The following is an 18,923-nucleotide window of genomic DNA, read 5'->3' as shown; positions in this document are numbered from 1 at the left end:
CTGGTGTGGTGTAAGTGGCCTGAGCAAGTGCCACAGGCCTGGTGTGGTGTAAGTGGCCTGAGCAAGAGCCACAGACCCTGGTGTGGTGTAATTGGCCTCAATAGCAACTAAGGCCCTGGTGTGGTGTAAGTGGCTTCAGCCAGCAGCCACAGGCCCTGGTGTGGTGTAAATGGGCTCAGCCAGCAGCCACAGGCCCTGGTGTGGTGTAGGTGGCCTCAGCCAGCAGCCACAGGCCCTGGTGTGGTGTAAGTGGCCTCAATAGCAACTAAGGCCCTGGTGTGGTGTAAGTGGCTTCAGCCAGCAGCCACAGGCTCTGGTGTGGTGTAACTGGCCTCAGCCAGCAGCCACAGGCCCTGGTGTGGTGTAAGTGGCCTCAGCCAGAGCCACAGGCCCTGATGTGGTGTAAGTGGCCCCAGCCGGTCACTCAGGCCCTGGTGTGGTGTAGGTGGCATCAGCTAGCAGCACAAGACATTGGAAAACAGCCAAAAGCAGTGTCGTTAATGTGCCCTCATTAATGGGCAGCTGCTTTTGGTCTTTTAATACACCCCTTCTCTGGATCAAAAGCGGTTCAATGACATGAAAATGAAAGGCTTACAGCACCAGGTATTCCCAGGCAGTCTCCCATCCAAGTACTAACCAAGCCCAGCCCTGCTTAGCTTCCGAGATCAGACGAGGTCGGGCGTGCTCAGGGTGGTATGGCCATAAGCTGCTGGCCCCAGCACAATGTCTCAATTTATGGATTCAAGTGATTAGGTGGCAAGTACCTGAAGTTACGAAGACAATCCTATAACCATACCTGCATGTTTGCATAATACCCTAACCCAAAGGCTCAGTTTGGCATTTATCCAACAGCACAGGCCCTGGATTGTTGAAGATGGCCTCAGGAACCAGCACAGGGCCTGGTGTGTTGTACATGGCCACAGCAAGCAGCACAGGGCCTGGTTTGGTGAAGATGGCCTCGGCCAGAAGCGCAGGCCCTGGTGTGGTGTAAGTCGCCTCAGCCAGAAGCCACAGGCACTGGTGTGGTGTAAGTGGCCTCAGCCAGCAGCAAAAGGGCCCTGGTGTGGTGTAAGTCGCCTCAGCCAGCAGCCACAGGCCCTGGTGTGGTGTAGGTGGCCTCAGCCAGCAGCCACAGGCCCTGGTGTGGTGTGAGTGGCCTCAGCCAGCAGCCACAGGCCCTGGTGTGGTCTAAGTGGCCTCAGCCAGTGCCACAGGCCCTGGTGTGGTGTAAGTGGCTTGAGCAAGTGCCACAGGCCCTGGTGTGGTGTAAGTGGCCTCAATAGCAAATAAGGCCCTGGTGTGGTGTAAGTGGCCTCAGCTAGCAGCCACAGGCCCTGGTGTGGTGTGAGTGGCCTCAGCCAGCAGCCACAGGCCCTGGTGTGGTCTAAGTGGCCTCAGCCAGTGCCACAGGCCCTGGTGTGGTGTACGTGGCCTGAGCAAGAGCCACAGGCCCTGGTGTGGTGTAAGTGGCCTCAGCCAGCAGCCACAGGCCCTGGTGTGGTGTAAGTGGCCTCAGCCAGAAGCCACAGGCACTGGTGTGGTGTAAGTGGCCTCAGCCAGCAGCAAAAGGGCCCTGGTGTGGTGTAAGTCGCCTCAGCCAGCAGCCACAGGCCCTGGTGTGGTGTAGATGGCCTCAGCCAGCAGCCACAGGCCCTGGTGTGGTGTAAGTGGCCTCAGCCAGCGGCCACAGGCCCTGGTGTGGTCTAAGTGGCCTCAGCCAGAAGCACAGGGCCTGGTGTGATATGAGTGGCCTGAGCAAGAGCCACAGGCCCTGGTGTGGTGTAAGTGGCCTGAGCAAGAGCCACAGGCCCTGGTGTGGTGTAAGTGGCCTGAGCAAGAGCCACAGGCCCTGGTGTGGTGTAGGTGGCCTCAGCCAGCAGCCACAGGCCCTGGTGTGGTGTAGGTGGCCTCAGCCAGCAGCCACAAGCCCTTGTGTGGTGTAAGTGGCCTCAGCCAGCAGCCACAGGCCCTGGTGTGGTGTGAGTGGCCTCAGCCAGCAGCCACAGGCCCTGGTGTGGTCTAAGTGGCCTCAGCCAGTGCCACAGGCCCTGGTGTGGTGTAGGTGGCCTCAGCCAGCAGCCACAAGCCCTTGTGTGGTGTAAGTGGCCTCAGCCAGCAGCCACAGGCCCTGGTGTGGTGTGAGTGGCCTCAGCCAGCAGCCACAGGCCCTGGTGTGGTCTAAGTGGCCTCAGCCAGTGCCACAGGCCCTGGTGTGGTGTAAGTGGCCTAAGCCAGAGCCACAGGCCCTGGTGTGGTGTAAGTGGCCTAAGCCAGAGCCACAGGCCCTGGTGTGGTGTAAGTGGCCTGAGCAAGAACCACAGGGCCTGGTTTGGTGAAGATGGCCTCGGCCAGAAGCGCAGGGCCTGGTGTGATGTGAGTGGCCTGAGCAAGAGCCACAGGCCCTGGTGTGGTGTAAGTGGCCTCAGCCAGCAGCCACAGGCCCTGGTGTGGTGTAAGTGGCCTCAGCCAGAAGCCACATGCACTGGTGTGTTGTAAGTGGCCTCAGCCAGCAGCAAAAGGGCCCTGGTGTGGTGTAGGTGGCCTCAGCCAGCAGCCACAGGCCCTGGTGTGGTGTAAGTGGCCTCAATAGCAACTAAGGCCCTGGTGTGGTGTAAGTGGCTTCAGCCAGCAGCCACAGGCCCTGGTGTGGTGTAAGTGGCCTCAGCCAGCAGCCACAGGCCCTGGTGTGGTGTAGGTGGCCTCAGCCAGCAGCCACAGGCCCTGGTGTGGTGTAAGTGGCCTCAATAGCAACTAAGGCCCTGGTGTGGTGTAAGTGGCTTCAGCCAGCAGCCACAGGCTCTGGTGTGGTGTAACTGGCCTCAGCCAGCAGCCACAGGCCCTGGTGTGGTGTAAGTGGCCTCAGCCAGAGCCACAGGCCCTGATGTGGTGTAAGTGGCCCCAGCCGGTCACTCAGGCCCTGGTGTGGTGTAGGTGGCATCAGCTAGCAGCACAAAACATTGGAAAACAGCCAAAAGCAGTGTCGTTAATGTGCCCTCATTAATGGGGAGCTGCTTCTGGTCTTTTAATACACCCCTTCTCTGGATCAAAAGCGGTTCAATGACATGAAAATTAAAGGCTTACAGCACCAGGTATTCCCAGGCAGTCTCCCATCCAAGTACTAACCAAGCCCAGCCCTGCTTAGCTTCCGAGATCAGACAAGGTCGGGCGTGCTCAGGGTGGTATGGCCGTAAGCTGCTGGGCCCAGCACAATGTCTCAATTTATGGATTCAAGTGATTAGGTGGCAAGTACCTGAAGTTACGAAGACAATCCTATAACCATACCTGCATGTTTGCATAATACCCTAACCCAAAGGCTCAGTTTGGCATTTATCCAACAGCACAGGCCCTGGATTGTTGAAGATGGCCTCAGGAAACAGCACAGGGCCTGGTGTGTTGTACATGGCCACAGCAAGCAGCACAGGGCCTGGTTTGGTGAAGATGGCCTCGGCCAGAAGCACAGGGCCTGGTGTGATATGAGTGGCCTGAGCAAGAGCCACAGGCCCTGGTGTGGTGTAAGTGGCCTGAGCAAGAGCCACAGGCCCTGGTGTGGTGTAGGTGGCCTCAGCCAGCAGCCACAGGCCCTGGTGTGGTGTAGGTGGCCTCAGCCAGCAGCCACAAGCCCTTGTGTGGTGTAAGTGGCCTCAGCCAGCAGCCACAGGCCCTGGTGTGGTGTAAGTGGCCTCAGCCAGTGCCACAGGCCCTGGTGTGGTGTAAGTGGCCTGAGCAAGAGCCACAGGCTCTGGTGTGGTGTAATTGGCCTCAATAGCAACTAAGGCCCTGGTTTTGTGTATGTGGCCTCAGCCAGCAAATAAGGCCGTGGCGTGGTGTAGGTGGCATCAGCTAGCAGCACAAGACATTGGAAAACAGCCAAAAGCAATGTCGTTAATGTGCCCTCATTAATGGGCAGCTGCTTTTGGTCTTTTAATACACCCCTTCTCTGGATCAAAAGCGGTTCAATGACATGAAAATCAAAGGCTTACAGCACCAGGTATTCCCAGGCAGTCTCCCATCCAAGTACTAACCAAGCCCAGCCCTGCTTAGCTTCCGAGATCAGACGAGGTCGGGCGTGCTCAGGGTGGTATGGCCGTAAGCTGCTGGGCCCAGCACAATGTCTCAATTTATGGATTCAAGTGATTAGGTGGCAAGTACCTGAAGTTACGAAGACAATCCTATAACCATACCTGCATGTTTGCATAATACCCTAACCCAAAGGCTCAGTTTGGCATTTATCCAACAGCACAGGCCCTGGATTGTTGAAGATGGCGTCAGGAACCAGCACAGGGCCTGGTGTGTTGTACATGGCCACGGCAAGCAGCACAGGGCCTGGTTTGGTGAAGATGGCCTCGGCCAGAAGCACAGGGCCTGGTGTGATATGAGTGGCCTGAGCAAGAGCCACAGGCCCTGGTGTGTTGTAAGTGGCCTCAGCCAGCAGCCACAGGCCCTGGTGTGGTGTAGGTGGCCTCAGCCAGCAGCCACAGGCCCTTGTGTGGTGTAATTGGCCTCAATAGCAACTAAGGCCCTGGTGTGGTGTAGGTGGCCTCAGCCAGCAGCCACAGGCCCTGGTGTGGTGTAAGTGGCCTCAGCCAGTGCCACAGGCCCTGGTGTGGTGTAAGTGGCCTGAGCAAGAGCCACAGACCCTGGTGTGGTGTAATTGGCCTCAATAGCAACTAAGGCCCTGGTGTGGTGTAGGTGGCCTCAGCCAGCAGCCACAGGCCCTGGTGTGGTGTAAGTGGCCTCAGCCAGCAGCCACAGGCCCTGGTGTGGTGTAAGTGGCATCAGCTAGCAGCACAAGACATTGGAAAACAGCCAAAAGCAATGTCGTTAATGTGCCCTCATTAATGGGCAGCTGCTTTTGGTCTTTTAATACACCCCTTCTCTGGATCAAAAGCGGTTCAATGACATGAAAATGAAAGGCTTACAGCACCAGGTATTCCCAGGCAGTCTCCCATCCAAGTACTAACCAAGCCCAGCCCTGCTTAGCTTCCGAGATCAGACGAGGTCGGGCGTGCTCAGGGTGGTATGGCCGAAAGCTGCTGGCTCCAGCACAATGTCTCAATTTATGGATTCAAGTGATTAGGTGGCAAGTACCTGAAGTTACGAAGACAATCCTATAACCATACCTGCATGTTTGCATAATACCCTAACCCAGAGGCTCAGTTTGGCATTTATCCAACAGCACAGGCCCTGGATTGTTGAAGATGGCCTCAAGAACCAGCACAGGACCTGGTGTGTTTTACATGGCCACAGCAAGCAGCACAGGGCCTGGTTTGGTGAAGATGGCCTCAGCAAGCAGCCACAGGCCCTGGTTTGGTGTAAGTGGCCTCAGCCAGCAGCCACAGGCCCTGGTGTGGTCTAAGTGGCCTCAGCCAGTGCCACAGGCCCTGGTGTGGTGTAAGTGGCCTCAGCCAGCAGCCACAGGCCCTGGTGTGGTGTAAGTGGCCTGAGCAAGTGCCACAGGCCCTGGTGTGGTGTAAGTGTCCTGAGCAAGAGCCACAGGGCCTGGTTTGGTGAAGATGGCCTCGGCCAGAAGCGCAGGGCCTGGTGTGATGTGAGTGGCCTGAGCAAGAGCCACAGGCCCTGGTGTGGTGTAAGTGGCCTCAGCCAGCAGCCACAGGCCCTGGTGTGGTGTAAGTCGCCTCAGCCAGAAGCCACAGGCACTGGTGTGGTGTAAGTGCCCTCAGCCAGCAGCAAAAGGGCCCTGGTGTGGTGTAAGTGGCCTCAGCCAGCAGCCACAGGCCCTGGTGTGGTGTAGATGGCCTCAGCCAGCAGCCACAGGCCCTGGTGTGGTGTAAGTGGCCTCAGCCAGCAGCCACAGGCCCTGGTGTGGTGTAAGTGGCCTCAGCCAGAAGCACAGGGCCTGGTGTGATATGAGTGGCCTGAGCAAGAGCCACAGGCCCTGGTGTGGTGTAAGTGGCCTGAGCAAGAGCCACAGGCCCTGGTGTGGTGTAGGTGGCCTCAGCCAGCAGCCACAGGCCCTGGTGTGGTGTAGGTGGCCTCAGCCAGGGGCCACAAGCCCTTGTGTGGTGTAAGTGGCCTCAGCCAGTGCCACAGGCCCTGGTGTGGTGTAAGTGGCCTCGGCCAGTGCCACAGGCCCTGGTGTGGTGTAAGTGGCCTGAGCAAGAGCCACAGACCATGGTGTGGTGTAATTGGCCTCAATAGCAACTAAGGCCCTGGTGTGGTGTAAGTGGCCCCAGCCGGTCACTCAGGCCCTGGTGTGGTGTAGGTGGCATCAGCTAGCAGCACAAGACATTGGAAAACAGCCAAAAGCAATGTCGTTAATGTGCCCTCATTAATGGGGAGCTGCTTCTGGTCTTTTAATACACCCCTTCTCTGGATCAAAAGCGGTTCAATGACATGAAAATCAAAGGCTTACAGCACCAGGTATTCCCAGGCAGTCTCCCATCCAAGTACTAACCAAGCCCAGCCCTGCTTAGCTTCCGAGATCAGACGAGGTCGGGCGTGCTCAGGGTGGTATGGCCGTAAGCTGCTGGCCCCAGCACAATGTCTCAATTTATGGATTCAAGTGATTAGGTGGCAAGTACCTGAAGTTACGAAGACAATCCTATAACCATACCTGCATGTTTGCATAATACCGTAACCAAAAGGCTTAGTTTGGCATTTATCCAACAGCACAGGCCCTGGATTGTTGAAGATGGCCTCAAGAACCAGCACAGGACCTGGTGTGTTTTACATGGCCACAGCAAGCAGCACAGGGCCTGGTTTGGTGAAGATGGCCTCAGCAAGCAGCCACAGGCCCTGGTTTGGTGTAAGTGGCCTCAGCTAGCAGCCACAGGCCCTGGTGTGGTGTGAGTGGCCTCAGCCAGCAGCCACAGGCCCTGGTGTGGTCTAAGTGGCCTCAGCCAGTGCCACAGGCCCTGGTGTGGTGTAAGTGGCCTAAGCCAGAGCCACAGGCCCTGGTGTGGTGTAAGTGGCCTCAATAGCAAATAAGGCCCTGGTGTGGTGTAAGTGGCCTGAGCAAGAACCACAGGGCCTGGTTTGGTGAAGATGGCCTCGGCCAGAAGCGCAGGGCCTGGTGTGATGTGAGTGGCCTGAGCAAGAGCCACAGGCCCTGGTGTGGTGTAAGTGGCCTCATTCAGCAGCCACAGGCCCTGGTGTGGTGTAAGTGGCCTCAGCCAGGAGCCACATGCACTGGTGTGGTGTAAGTGGCCTCAGCCAGCAGCAAAAGGGCCCTGGTGTGGTGTAGGTGGCCTCAGCCAGCAGCCACAGGCCCTGGTGTGGTGTAAGTGGCATCAATAGCAACTAAGGCCCTGGTGTGGTGTAAGTGGCTTCAGCCAGCAGCCACAGGCCCTGGTGTGGTGTAAGTGGCCTCAGCCAGTGCCACAGGCCCTGGTGTGGTGTAATTGGCCTCAATAGCAACTAAGGCCCTGGTGTGGTGTAAGTGGCCTGAGCAAGAGCCACATACCCTGGTGTGGTGTAATTGGCCTCAATAGCAACTAAGGCCCTGGTGTGGTGTAGGTGGCCTCAGCCAGCAGCCACAGGCCCTGGTGTGGTGTAAGTGGCCTCAATAGCAACTAAGTCCCTGGTGTGGTGTAAGTGGCTTCAGCTAGCAGCCACAGGCTCTGGTGTGGTGTAACTGGCCTCAGCCAGCAGCCACAGGCCCTGGTGTGGTGTAAGTGGCCTCAGCCAGAGCCACAGGCCCTGATGTGGTGTAAGTGGCCCCAGCCGGTCACTCAGGCCCTGGTGTGGTGTAAGTGGCCTCAATAGCAACTAAGTCCCTGGTGTGGTGTAAGTGGCCTCAGCCAGCAGCCACAGGCCCTGGTGTGGTCTAAGTGGCCTCAGCCAGCAGCCACAGGCCCTGGTGTGGTGTAAGTGGCCTGAGTAAGAGCCACAGGCCCTGGTGTGGTGTAAGTGGCCTCAGCCAGCAGCCACAGGCCCTGGTGTGGTGTAAGTGGCCTGAGCAAGTGCCACAGGCCCTGGTGTGGTGTAAGTGGCCTAAGCCAGAGCCACAGGCCCTGGTGTGGTGTAAGTGGCCTGAGCAAGAGCCACAGGGCCTGGTTTGGTGAAGATGGCCTCGGCCAGAAGCGCAGGGCCTGGTGTGATGTGAGTGGCCTGAGCAAGAGCCACAGGCCCTGGTGTGGTGTAAGTGGCCTCAGCCAGCAGCCACAGGCCCTGGTGTGGTGTAAGTCGCCTCAGCCAGAAGCCACAGGCACTGGTGTGGTGTAAGTGGCCTCAGCCAGCAGCAAAAGGGCCCTGGTGTGGTGTAAGTCGCCTCAGCCAGCAGCCACAAGCCCTGGTGTGGTGTAGATGGCCTCAGCCAGCAGCCACAGGCCCTGGTGTGGTGTAAGTGGCCTCAGCCAGCGGCCACAGGCCCTGGTGTGGTGTAAGTGGCCTGAGCAAGAGCCACAGGCCCTGGTGTGGTGTAAGTGGCCTGAGCAAGAGCCACAGACCCTGGTGTGGTGTAATTGGCCTCAATAGCAACTAATGCCCTGGTGTGGTGTAGGTGGCCTCAGCCAGCAGCCACAGGCCCTGGTGTGGTGAAAGTGGCCTCAGCCAGAGCCACAGGCCCTGGTGTGGTGTAAGTGGCCTGAGCAAGAGCCACAGGCCCTGGTGTGGTGTAATTGGCCTCAATAGCAACTAAGGCCCTGGTTTGGTGTATGTGGCCTCAGCCAGCAAATAAGGCCGTGGTGTGGTGTAGGTGGCATCAGCTAGCAGCACAAGACATTGGAAAACAGCCAAAAGCAATGTCGTTAATGTACCCTCATTAATGGGCAGCTGCTTTTGGTCTTTTAATACACCCCTTCTCTGGATCAAAAGCGGTTCAATGACATGAAAATGAAAGGCTTACAGCACCAGGTTTTCCCAGGCAGTCTCCCATCCAAGTACTAACCAAGCCCAGCCCTGCTTAGCTTCCGAGATCAGACGAGGTCAGGCGTGCTCAGGGTGGTATGGCCGTAAGCTGCTGGCTCCAGCACAATGTCTCAATTTATGGATTCAAGTGATTAGGTGGCAAGTACCTGAAGTTACGAAGATAATCCTATAACCATACCTGCATGTTTGCATAATACCCTAACCCAAAGGCTCAGTTTGGCATTTATCCAACAGCACAGGCCCTGGATTGTTGAAGATGGCCTCAGGAACCAGCACAGGGCCTGATGTGTTGTACATGGCCACAGCAAGCAGCACAGGCCCTGGTGTGGTGTAGATGGCCTCAGCCAGCAGCCACAGGCCCTGGTGTGGTGTAGGTGGCCTCAGCCAGCAGCCACAGGCCCTGGTGTGGTCTAAGTGGCCTCAGCCAGAAGCACAGGGCCTGGTGTGATATGAGTGGCCTGAGCAAGAGCCACAGGCCCTGGTGTGGTGTAAGTGGCCTGAGCAAGAGCCACAGGCCCTGGTGTGGTGTAAGTGGCCTGAGCAAGAGCCACAGGCCCTGGTGTGGTGTAGGTGGCCTCAGCCAGCAGCCACAAGCCCTTGTGTGGTGTAAGTGGCCTCAGCCAGCAGCCACAGGCCCTGATGTGGTGTAAGTGGCCCCAGCCGGTCACTCAGGCCCTGGTGTGGTGTAGGTGGCATCAGCTAGCAGCACAAGACATTGGAAAAGAGCCAAAAGCAATGTGATTAATGTGCCCTTATTAATGGGCAGCTGCTTTTGGTCTTTTAATACACCCCTTCTCTGGATCAAAAGCGGTTCAATGACATGAAAATTAAAGGCTTACAGCACCAGGTATTCCCAGGCAGTCTCCCATCCAAGTACTAACCAAGCCCAGCCCTGCTTAGCTTCCGAGATCAGACGAGGTCGGGCGTGCTCAGGGTGGTATGGCCGTAAGCTGCTGGCCCCAGCACAATGTCTCAATTTATGGATTCAAGTGATTAGGTGGCAAGTACCTGAAGTTACGAAGACAATCCTATAACCATACCTGCATGTTTGCATAATACCCTAACCAAAAGGCTCAGTTTGGCATTTATCCAACAGCACAGGCCCTGGATTGTTGAAGATGGCCTCAAGAACCAGCACAGGACCTGGTGTGTTTTACATGGCCACAGCAAGCAGCACAGGGCCTGGTTTGGTGAAGATGGCCTTAGCAAGCAGCCACAGGCCCTGGTTTGGTGTAAGTGGCCTCAGCTAGCAGCCACAGGCCCTGGTGTGGTGTGGTGTGAGTGGCCTCAGCCAGCAGCCACAGGCCCTGGTGTGGTCTAAGTGGCCTCAGCCAGTGCCACAGGCCCTGGTGTGGTGTAAGTGGCCTAAGCCAGAGCCACAGGCCCTGGTGTGGTGTAAGTGGCCTCAATAGCAAATAAGGCCCTGGTGTGGTGTAAGTGGCCTGAGCAAGAACCACAGGGCCTGGTTTGGTGAAGATGGCCTCGGCCAGAAGCGCAGGGCCTGGTGTGATGTGAGTGGCCTGAGCAAGAGCCACAGGCCCTGGTGTGGTGTAAGTGGCCTCATTCAGCAGCCACAGGCCCTGGTGTGGTGTAAGTGGCCTCAGCCAGGAGCCACATGCACTGGCGTGGTGTAAGTGGCCTCAGCCAGCAGCAAAAGGGCCCTGGTGTGGTGTAAGTCGCCTCAGCCAGCAGCCACAGGCCCTGGTGTGGTGTAGATGGCCTCAGCCAGCAGCCACAGGCCCTGGTGTGGTGTAAGTGGCCTCAGCCAGCAGCCACAGGCCCTGGTGTGGTCTAAGTGGCCTCAGCCAGAAGCACAGGGCCTGGTGTGATATGAGTGGCCTGAGCAAGAGCCACAGGCCCTGGTGTGGTGTAAGTGGCCTGAGCAAGAGCCACAGGCCCTGGTGTGGTGTAAGTGGCCTGAGCAAGAGCCACAGGCCCTGGTGTGGTGTAAGTGGCCTCAGCCAGCAGCCACAGGCCCTGGTGTGGTGTAGGTGGCCTCAGCCAGCAGCCACAAGCCCTTGTGTGGTGTAAGTGGCCTCAGCCAGCAGCCACAGGCCCTGGTGTGGTGTAAGTGGCCTCAGCCAGTGCCACAGGCCCTGGTGTGGTGTAAGTGGCCTGAGCAAGAGCCACAGACCATGGTGTGGTGTAATTGGCCTCAATAGCAACTAAGGCCCTGGTGTGGTGTAAGTGGCCTCAGCCAGCAGCCACAGGCCCTGGTTTGGTGTAAGTCGCCACAGCCAGAACCCACAGGCCCTGGTGTGGTGTAACTGGCCTCAGCCAGAGCCACAGCCCCTGGTGTGGTGTAAGTGGCATCAGCTAGCAGCACAAGACATTGGAAAAGAGCCAAAAGCAATGTGATTAATGTGCCCTTATTAATGGGCAGCTGCTTTTGGTCTTTTAATACACCCCTTCTCTGGATCAAAAGCGGTTCAATGACATGAAAATTAAAGGCTTACAGCACCAGGTATTCCCAGGCAGTCTCCCATCCAAGTACTAACCAAGCCCAGCCCTGCTTAGCTTCCGAGATCAGACGAGGTCGGGCGTGCTCAGGGTGGTATGGCCGTAAGCTGCTGGGCCCAGCACAATGTCTCAATTTATGGATTCAAGTGATTAGGTGGCAAGTACCTGAAGTTACGAAGACAATCCTATAACCATACCTGCATGTTTGCATAATACCCTAACCCAAAGGCTCAGTTTGGCATTTATCCAACAGCACAGGCCCTGGATTGTTGAAGATGGCCTCAGGAAACAGCACAGGGCCTGGTGTGTTGTACATGGCCACAGCAAGCAGCACAGGGCCTGGTTTGGTGAAGATGGCCTCAGCCAGAAGCACAGGGCCTGGTGTGATATGAGTGGCCTGAGCAAGAGCCACAGGCCCTGGTGTGGTGTAAGTGGCCTGAGCAAGAGCCACAGGCCCTGGTGTGGTGTAAGTGGCCTGAGCAAGAGCCACAGGCCCTGGTGTGGTGTAGGTGGCCTCAGCCAGCAGCCACAAGCCCTTGTGTGGTGTAAGTGGCCTCAGCCAGCAGCCACAGGCCCTGGTGTGGTGTAAGTGGCCTCAGCCAGTGCCACAGGCCCTGGTGTGGTGTAAGTGGCCTGAGCAAGAGCCACAGACCATGGTGTGGTGTAATTGGCCTCAATAGCAACTAAGGCCCTGGTGTGGTGTAGGTGGCCTAAGCCAGCAGCCACAGGCCCTGGTGTGGTGTAAGTGGCCTCAGCCAGCAGCCACAGGCCCTGGTGTGGTGTAAGTGGCCTGAGCAAGAGCCACAGGCCCTGGTGTGGTGTAAGTGGCCTGAGCAAGAGCCACAGACCCTGGTGTGGTGTAATTGGCCTCAATAGCAACTAATGCCCTGGTGTGGTGTAGGTGGCCTCAGCCAGCAGCCACAGGCCCTGGTGTGGTGTAAGTGGCCTCAGCCAGCAGCCACAGGCCCTGGTGTGGTGTAAGTGGCCTGAGCAAGTGCCACAGGCCTGGTGTGGTGTAAGTGGCCTGAGCAAGAGCCACAGACCCTGGTGTGGTGTAATTGGCCTCAATAGCAACTAAAGCCCTGGTGTGGTGTAAGTGGCTTCAGCCAGCAGCCACAGGCCCTGGTGTGGTGTAAATGGCCTCAGCCAGCAGCCACAGGCCCTGGTGTGGTGTAGGTGGCCTCAGCCAGCAGCCACAGGCCCTGGTGTGGTGTAAGTGGCCTCAATAGCAACTAAGGCCCTGGTGTGGTGTAAGTGGCTTCAGCCAGCAGCCACAGGCTCTGGTGTGGTGTAACTGGCCTCAGCCAGCAGCCACAGGCCCTGGTGTGGTGTAAGTGGCCTCAGCCAGAGCCACAGGCCCTGATGTGGTGTAAGTGGCCCCAGCCGGTCACTCAGGCCCTGGTGTGGTGTAGGTGGCATCAGCTAGCAGCACAAGACATTGGAAAACAGCCAAAAGCAGTGTCGTTAATGTGCCCTCATTAATGGGCAGCTGCTTTTGGTCTTTTAATACACCCCTTCTCTGGATCAAAAGCGGTTCAATGACATGAAAATGAAAGGCTTACAGCACCAGGTATTCCCAGGCAGTCTCCCATCCAAGTACTAACCAAGCCCAGCCCTGCTTAGCTTCCGAGATCAGACGAGGTCGGGCGTGCTCAGGGTGGTATGGCCATAAGCTGCTGGCCCCAGCACAATGTCTCAATTTATGGATTCAAGTGATTAGGTGGCAAGTACTTGAAGTTACGAAGACAATCCTATAACCATACCTGCATGTTTGCATAATACCCTAACCCAAAGGCTCAGTTTGGCATTTATCCAACAGCACAGGCCCTGGATTGTTGAAGATGGCCTCAGGAACCAGCACAGGGCCTGGTGTGTTGTACATGGCCACAGCAAGCAGCACAGGGCCTGGTTTGGTGAAGATGGCCTCGGCCAGAAGCGCAGGCCCTGGTGTGGTGTAAGTCGCCTCAGCCAGAAGCCACAGGCACTGGTGTGGTGTAAGTGGCCTCAGCCAGCAGCAAAAGGGCATGGTGTGGTGTAAGTCGCCTCAGCCAGCAGCCACAGGCCCTGGTGTGGTGTAGGTGGCCTCAGCCAGCAGCCACAGGCCCTGGTGTGGTGTGAGTGGCCTCAGCCAGCAGCCACAGGCCCTGGTGTGGTCTAAGTGGCCTCAGCCAGTGCCACAGGCCCTGGTGTGGTGTAAGTGGCCTGAGCAAGAGCCACAGGCCCTGGTGTGGTGTAAGTGGCCTCAGCCAGCAGCCACAGGCCCTGGTGTGGTGTAAGTGGCCTGAGCAAGTGCCACAGGCCCTGGTGTGGTGTAAGTGGCTTGAGCAAGTGCCACAGGCCCTGGTGTGGTGTAAGTGGCCTCAATAGCAAATAAGGCCCTGGTGTGGTGTAAGTGGCCTCAGCTAGCAGCCACAGGCCCTGGTGTGGTGTGAGTGGCCTCAGCCAGCAGCCACAGGCCCTGGTGTGGTCTAAGTGGCCTCAGCCAGTGCCACAGGCCCTGGTGTGGTGTACGTGGCCTGAGCAAGAGCCACAGGCCCTGGTGTGGTGTAAGTGGCCTCAGCCAGCAGCCACAGGCCCTGGTGTGGTGTAAGTGGCCTCAGCCAGAAGCCACAGGCACTGGTGTGGTGTAAGTGGCCTCAGCCAGCAGCAAAAGGGCCCTGGTGTGGTGTAAGTCGCCTCAGCCAGCAGCCACAGGCCCTGGTGTGGTGTAGATGGCCTCAGCCAGCAGCCACAGGCCCTGGTGTGGTGTAAGTGGCCTCAGCCAGCGGCCACAGGCCCTGGTGTGGTCTAAGTGGCCTCAGCCAGAAGCACAGGGCCTGGTGTGATATGAGTGGCCTGAGCAAGAGCCACAGGCCCTGGTGTGGTGTAAGTGGCCTGAGCAAGAGCCACAGGCCCTGGTGTGGTGTAAGTGGCCTGAGCAAGAGCCACAGGCCCTGGTGTGGTGTAGGTGGCCTCAGCCAGCAGCCACAGGCCCTGGTGTGGTGTAGGTGGCCTCAGCCAGCAGCCACAAGCCCTTGTGTGGTGTAAGTGGCCTCAGCCAGCAGCCACAGGCCCTGGTGTGGTGTGAGTGGCCTCAGCCAGCAGCCACAGGCCCTGGTGTGGTCTAAGTGGCCTCAGCCAGTGCCACAGGCCCTGGTGTGGTGTAGGTGGCCTCAGCCAGCAGCCACAAGCCCTTGTGTGGTGTAAGTGGCCTCAGCCAGCAGCCACAGGCCCTGGTGTGGTGTGAGTGGCCTCAGCCAGCAGCCACAGGCCCTGGTGTGGTCTAAGTGGCCTCAGCCAGTGGCACAGGCCCTGGTGTGGTGTAAGTGGCCTAAGCCAGAGCCACAGGCCCTGGTGTGGTGTAAGTGGCCTAAGCCAGAGCCACAGGCCCTGGTGTGGTGTAAGTGGCCTGAGCAAGAACCACAGGGCCTGGTTTGGTGAAGATGGCCTCGGCCAGAAGCGCAGGGCCTGGTGTGATGTGAGTGGCCTGAGCAAGAGCCACAGGCCCTGGTGTGGTGTAAGTGGCCTCAGCCAGCAGCCACAGGCCCTGGTGTGGTGTAAGTGGCCTCAGCCAGAAGCCACATGCACTGGTGTGTTGTAAGTGGCCTCAGCCAGCAGCAAAAGGGCCCTGGTGTGGTGTAGGTGGCCTCAGCCAGCAGCCACAGGCCCTGGTGTGGTGTAAGTGGCCTCAATAGCAACTAAGGCCCTGGTGTGGTGTAAGTGGCTTCAGCCAGCAGCCACAGGCCCTGGTGTGGTGTAAGTGGCCTCAGCCAGCAGCCACAGGCCCTGGTGTGGTGTAGGTGGCCTCAGCCAGCAGCCACAGGCCCTGGTGTGGTGTAAGTGGCCTCAGCCAGAGCCACAGGCCCTGATGTGGTGTAAGTGGCCCCAGCCGGTCACTCAGGCCCTGGTGTGGTGTAAGTGGCCTGAGCAAGAGCCACAGGCCCTGGTGTGGTGTAATTGGCCTCAATAGCAACTAAGGCCCTGGTGTGGTGTAGGTGGCCTCAGCCAGCAGCCACAGGCCCTGGTGTGGTGTAAGTGGCCTCAGCCAGCAGCCACAGGCCCTGGTGTGGTGTAAGTGGCATCAGCTAGCAGCACAAGACATTGGAAAACAGCCAAAAGCAATGTCGTTAATGTGCCCTCATTAATGGGGAGCTGCTTTTGGTCTTTTAATACACCCCTTCTCTGGATCAAAAGCGGTTCAATGACATGAAAATGAAAGGCTTACAGCACCAGGTATTCCCAGGCAGTCTCCCATCCAAGTACTAACCAAGCCCAGCCCTGCTTAGCTTCCGAGATCAGACGAGGTCGGGCGTGCTCAGGGTGGTATGGCCGTAAGCTGCTGGCCCCAGCACAATGTCTCAATTTATGGATTCAAGTGATTAGGTGGCAAGTACCTGAAGTTACGAAGACAATCCTATAACCATACCTGCATGTTTGCATAATACCCTAACCCAAAGGCTCAGTTTGGCATTTATCCAACAGCACAGGCCCTGGATTGTTGAAGATGGCCTCAAGAACCAGCACAGGACCTGGTGTGTTTTACATGGCCACAGCAAGCAGCACAGGGCCTGGTTTGGTGAAGATGGCCTCAGCAAGCAGCCACAGGCCCTGGTTTGGTGTAAGTGGCCTCAGCCAGCAGCCACAGGCCCTGGTGTGGTGTAAGTGGCCTCAGCCAGCAGCCACAGGCCCTGGTGTGGTCTAAGTGGCCTCAGCCAGTGCCACAGGCCCTGGTGTGGTGTAAGTGGCCTGAGTAAGAGCCACAGGCCCTGGTGTGGTGTAAGTGGCCTCAGCCAGCAGCCACAGGCCCTGGTGTGGTGTAAGTGGCCTGAGCAAGTGCCACAGGCCCTGGTGTGGTGTAAGTGGCCTAAGCCAGAGCCACAGGCCCTGGTGTGGTGTAAGTGGCCTGAGCAAGAGCCACAGGGCCTGGTTTGGTGAAGATGGCCTCGGCCAGAAGCGCAGGGCCTGGTGTGATGTGAGTGGCCTGAGCAAGAGCCACAGGCCCTGGTGTGGTGTAAGTGGCCTCAGCCAGCAGCCACAGGCCCTGGTGTGGTGTAAGTCGCCTCAGCCAGAAGCCACAGGCACTGGTGTGGTGTAAGTGGCCTCAGCCAGCAGCAAAAGGGGCCTGGTGTGGTGTAAGTCGCCTCAGCCAGCAGCCACAGGCCCTGGTGTGGTGTAGATGGCCTCAGCCAGCAGCCACAGGCCCTGGTGTGGTGTAAGTGGCCTCAGCCAGCGGCCACAGGCCCTGGTGTGGTCTAAGTGGCCTCAGCCAGAAGCACAGGGCCTGGTGTGATATGAGTGGCCTGAGCAAGAGCCACAGGCCCTGGTGTGGTGTAAGTGGCCTGAGCAAGAGCCACAGGCCCTGGTGTGGTGTAAGTGGCCTGAGCAAGAGCCACAGGCCCTGGTGTGGTGTAGGTGGCCTCAGCCAGCAGCCACAGGCCCTGGTGTGGTGTAGGTGGCCTCAGCCAGCAGCCACAAGCCCTTGTGTGGTGTAAGTGGCCTCAGCCAGCAGCCACAGGCCCTGGTGTGGTGTAAGTGGCCTCAGCCAGTGCCACAGGCCCTGGTGTGGTGTAAGTGGCCTGAGCAAGAGCCACAGACCATGGTGTGGTGTAATTGGCCTCAATAGCAACTAAGGCCCTGGTGTGGTGTAAGTGGCCTCAGCCAGCAGCCACAGGCCCTGGTGTGGTGTAAGTGGCCTCAGCCAGCAGCCACAGGCCCTGGTGTGGTGTAAGTGGCCTCAGCCAGCAGCCACAGGCCCTGGTGTGGTGTAAGTGGCCTGAGCAAGTGCCACAGGCCCTGGTGTGGTGTAAGTGGCCTAAGCCAGAGCCACAGGCCCTGGTGTGGTGTAAGTGGCCTGAGCAAGAGCCACAGGGCCTGGTTTGGTGAAGATGGCCTCGGCCAGAAGCGCAGGGCCTGGTGTGATGTGAGTGGCCTGAGCAAGAGCCACAGGCCCTGGTGTGGTGTAAGTGGCCTCAGCCAGCAGCCACAGGCCCTGGTGTGGTGTAAGTCGCCTCAGCCAGAAGCCACAGGCACTGGTGTGGTGTAAGTGGCCTCAGCCAGCAGCAAAAGGGCCCTGGTGTGGTGTAAGTCGCCTCAGCCAGCAGCCACAGGCCCTGGTGTGGTGTAGATGGCCTCAGCCAGCAGCCACAGGCCCTGGTGTGGTGTAAGTGGCCTCAGCCAGCGGCCACAGGCCCTGGTGTGGTCTAAGTGGCCTCAGCCAGAAGCACAGGGCCTGGTGTGATATGAGTGGCCTGAGCAAGAGCCACAGGCCCTGGTGTGGTGTAAGTGGCCTGAGCAAGAGCCACAGGCCCTGGTGTGGTGTAAGTGGCCTGAGCAAGAGCCACAGGCCCTGGTGTGGTGTAGGTGGCCTCAGCCAGCAGCCACAGGCCCTGGTGTGGTGTAGGTGGCCTCAGCCAGCAGCCACAAGCCCTTGTGTGGTGTAAGTGGCCTCAGCCAGCAGCCACAGGCCCTGGTGTGGTGTAAGTGGCCTCAGCCAGTGCCACAGGCCCTGGTGTGGTGTAAGTGGCCTGAGCAAGAGCCACAGACCATGGTGTGGTGTAATTGGCCTCAATAGCAACTAAGGCCCTGGTGTGGTGTAAGTGGCCTCAGCCAGCAGCCACAGGCCCTGGTGTGGTGTAAGTGGCCTCAGCCAGCAGCCACAGGCCCTGGTGTGGTGTAAGTGGCCTCAGCCAGCAGCCACAGGCCCTGGTGTGGTGTAAGTGGCCTCAGCCAGAGCCACAGGCCCTGGTGTGGTGTAAGTGGCCTCAGCCAGTGCCTCAGGCCCTGGTGTGGTGTAGGTGGCCTGAGCAAGAGCCAAAGACCCTGGTGTGGTGTAATTGGCCTCAATAGCAACTAAGGCCCTGGTTTGGTGTAGGTGGCATCAGCTAGCAGCACAAGACATTGGAAAACAGCCAAAAGCAATGTCGTTAATGTACCCTCATTAATGGGCAGCTGCTTTTGGTCTTTTAATACACCCCTTCTCTGGATCAAAAGCGGTTCAATGACATGAAAATGAAAGGCTTACAGCACCAGGTTTTCCCAGGCAGTCTCCCATCCAAGTACTAACCAAGCCCAGCCCTGCTTAGCTTCCGAGATCAGACGAGGTCGGGCGTGCTCAGGGTGGTATGGCCGTAAGCTGCTGGCTCCAGCACAATGTCTCAATTTATGGATTCAAGTGATTAGGTGGCAAGTACCTGAAGTTACGAAGATAATCCTATAACCATACCTGCATGTTTGCATAATACCCTAACCCAAAGGCTCAGTTTGGCATTTATCCAACAGCACAGGCCCTGGATTGTTGAAGATGGCCTCAGGAACCAGCACAGGGCCTGATGTGTTGTACATGGCCACAGCAAGCAGCACAGGCCCTGGTGTGGTGTAGATGGCCTCAGCCAGCAGCCACAGGCCCTGGTGTGGTGTAGGTGGCCTCAGCCAGCAGCCACAGGCCCTGGTGTGGTCTAAGTGGCCTCAGCCAGAAGCACAGGGCCTGGTGTGATATGAGTGGCCTGAGCAAGAGCCACAGGCCCTGGTGTGGTGTAAGTGGCCTGAGCAAGAGCCACAGGCCCTGGTGTGGTGTAAGTGGCCTGAGCAAGAGCCACAGGCCCTGGTGTGGTGTAGGTGGCCTCAGCCAGCAGCCACAAGCCCTTGTGTGGTGTAAG

General features: G+C 58.1%; 9 non-coding genes and 2 pseudogenes across 9 annotated transcripts; all 11 read right to left on the bottom strand.

The window, feature by feature from the left end:
- Positions 1 to 588: 588 nt before the first annotated feature.
- LOC146715617 (5S ribosomal RNA) lies at positions 589 to 707 on the bottom strand. The gene has a single exon (XR_014919840.1). It is a non-coding gene; the product is annotated as a 5S ribosomal RNA (ribosomal RNA).
- A 2,367-nt stretch (positions 708 to 3,074) lies between these two features.
- Positions 3,075 to 3,193, bottom strand: LOC146715616 (5S ribosomal RNA; annotated as a pseudogene).
- Positions 3,194 to 3,973: 780 nt separating this feature from the next.
- LOC146715615 (5S ribosomal RNA) lies at positions 3,974 to 4,092 on the bottom strand. Its single transcript, XR_014919529.1, has one exon. It is a non-coding gene; the product is annotated as a 5S ribosomal RNA (ribosomal RNA).
- An 820-nt stretch (positions 4,093 to 4,912) lies between these two features.
- Positions 4,913 to 5,031, bottom strand: LOC146715614 (5S ribosomal RNA; annotated as a pseudogene).
- Positions 5,032 to 6,366: 1,335 nt separating this feature from the next.
- On the bottom strand, positions 6,367 to 6,485 carry LOC146715613 (5S ribosomal RNA). The gene has a single exon (XR_014919527.1). It is a non-coding gene; the product is annotated as a 5S ribosomal RNA (ribosomal RNA).
- Positions 6,486 to 8,799: 2,314 nt separating this feature from the next.
- LOC146715612 (5S ribosomal RNA) lies at positions 8,800 to 8,918 on the bottom strand. Its single transcript, XR_014919898.1, has one exon. It is a non-coding gene; the product is annotated as a 5S ribosomal RNA (ribosomal RNA).
- A 743-nt stretch (positions 8,919 to 9,661) lies between these two features.
- On the bottom strand, positions 9,662 to 9,780 carry LOC146715611 (5S ribosomal RNA). The gene has a single exon (XR_014919526.1). It is a non-coding gene; the product is annotated as a 5S ribosomal RNA (ribosomal RNA).
- Positions 9,781 to 11,278: 1,498 nt separating this feature from the next.
- On the bottom strand, positions 11,279 to 11,397 carry LOC146715610 (5S ribosomal RNA). The gene has a single exon (XR_014919525.1). It is a non-coding gene; the product is annotated as a 5S ribosomal RNA (ribosomal RNA).
- Positions 11,398 to 12,844: 1,447 nt separating this feature from the next.
- On the bottom strand, positions 12,845 to 12,963 carry LOC146715609 (5S ribosomal RNA). The gene has a single exon (XR_014919839.1). It is a non-coding gene; the product is annotated as a 5S ribosomal RNA (ribosomal RNA).
- A 2,523-nt stretch (positions 12,964 to 15,486) lies between these two features.
- On the bottom strand, positions 15,487 to 15,605 carry LOC146715608 (5S ribosomal RNA). Its single transcript, XR_014919524.1, has one exon. It is a non-coding gene; the product is annotated as a 5S ribosomal RNA (ribosomal RNA).
- A 2,677-nt stretch (positions 15,606 to 18,282) lies between these two features.
- On the bottom strand, positions 18,283 to 18,401 carry LOC146715607 (5S ribosomal RNA). The gene has a single exon (XR_014919438.1). It is a non-coding gene; the product is annotated as a 5S ribosomal RNA (ribosomal RNA).
- Positions 18,402 to 18,923: the final 522 nt, after the last annotated feature.

This window comes from Copadichromis virginalis, linkage group LG3 (assembly GCF_057382275.1).
Source record: "Copadichromis virginalis isolate Kocher_CV1m ecotype Utaka linkage group LG3, C_Virginalis_male_GT1.1, whole genome shotgun sequence".
Classification (NCBI taxonomy): Eukaryota; Metazoa; Chordata; class Actinopteri; order Cichliformes; family Cichlidae; genus Copadichromis; species Copadichromis virginalis.
This window is presented reverse-complemented; position numbering and strand designations above follow the sequence as displayed.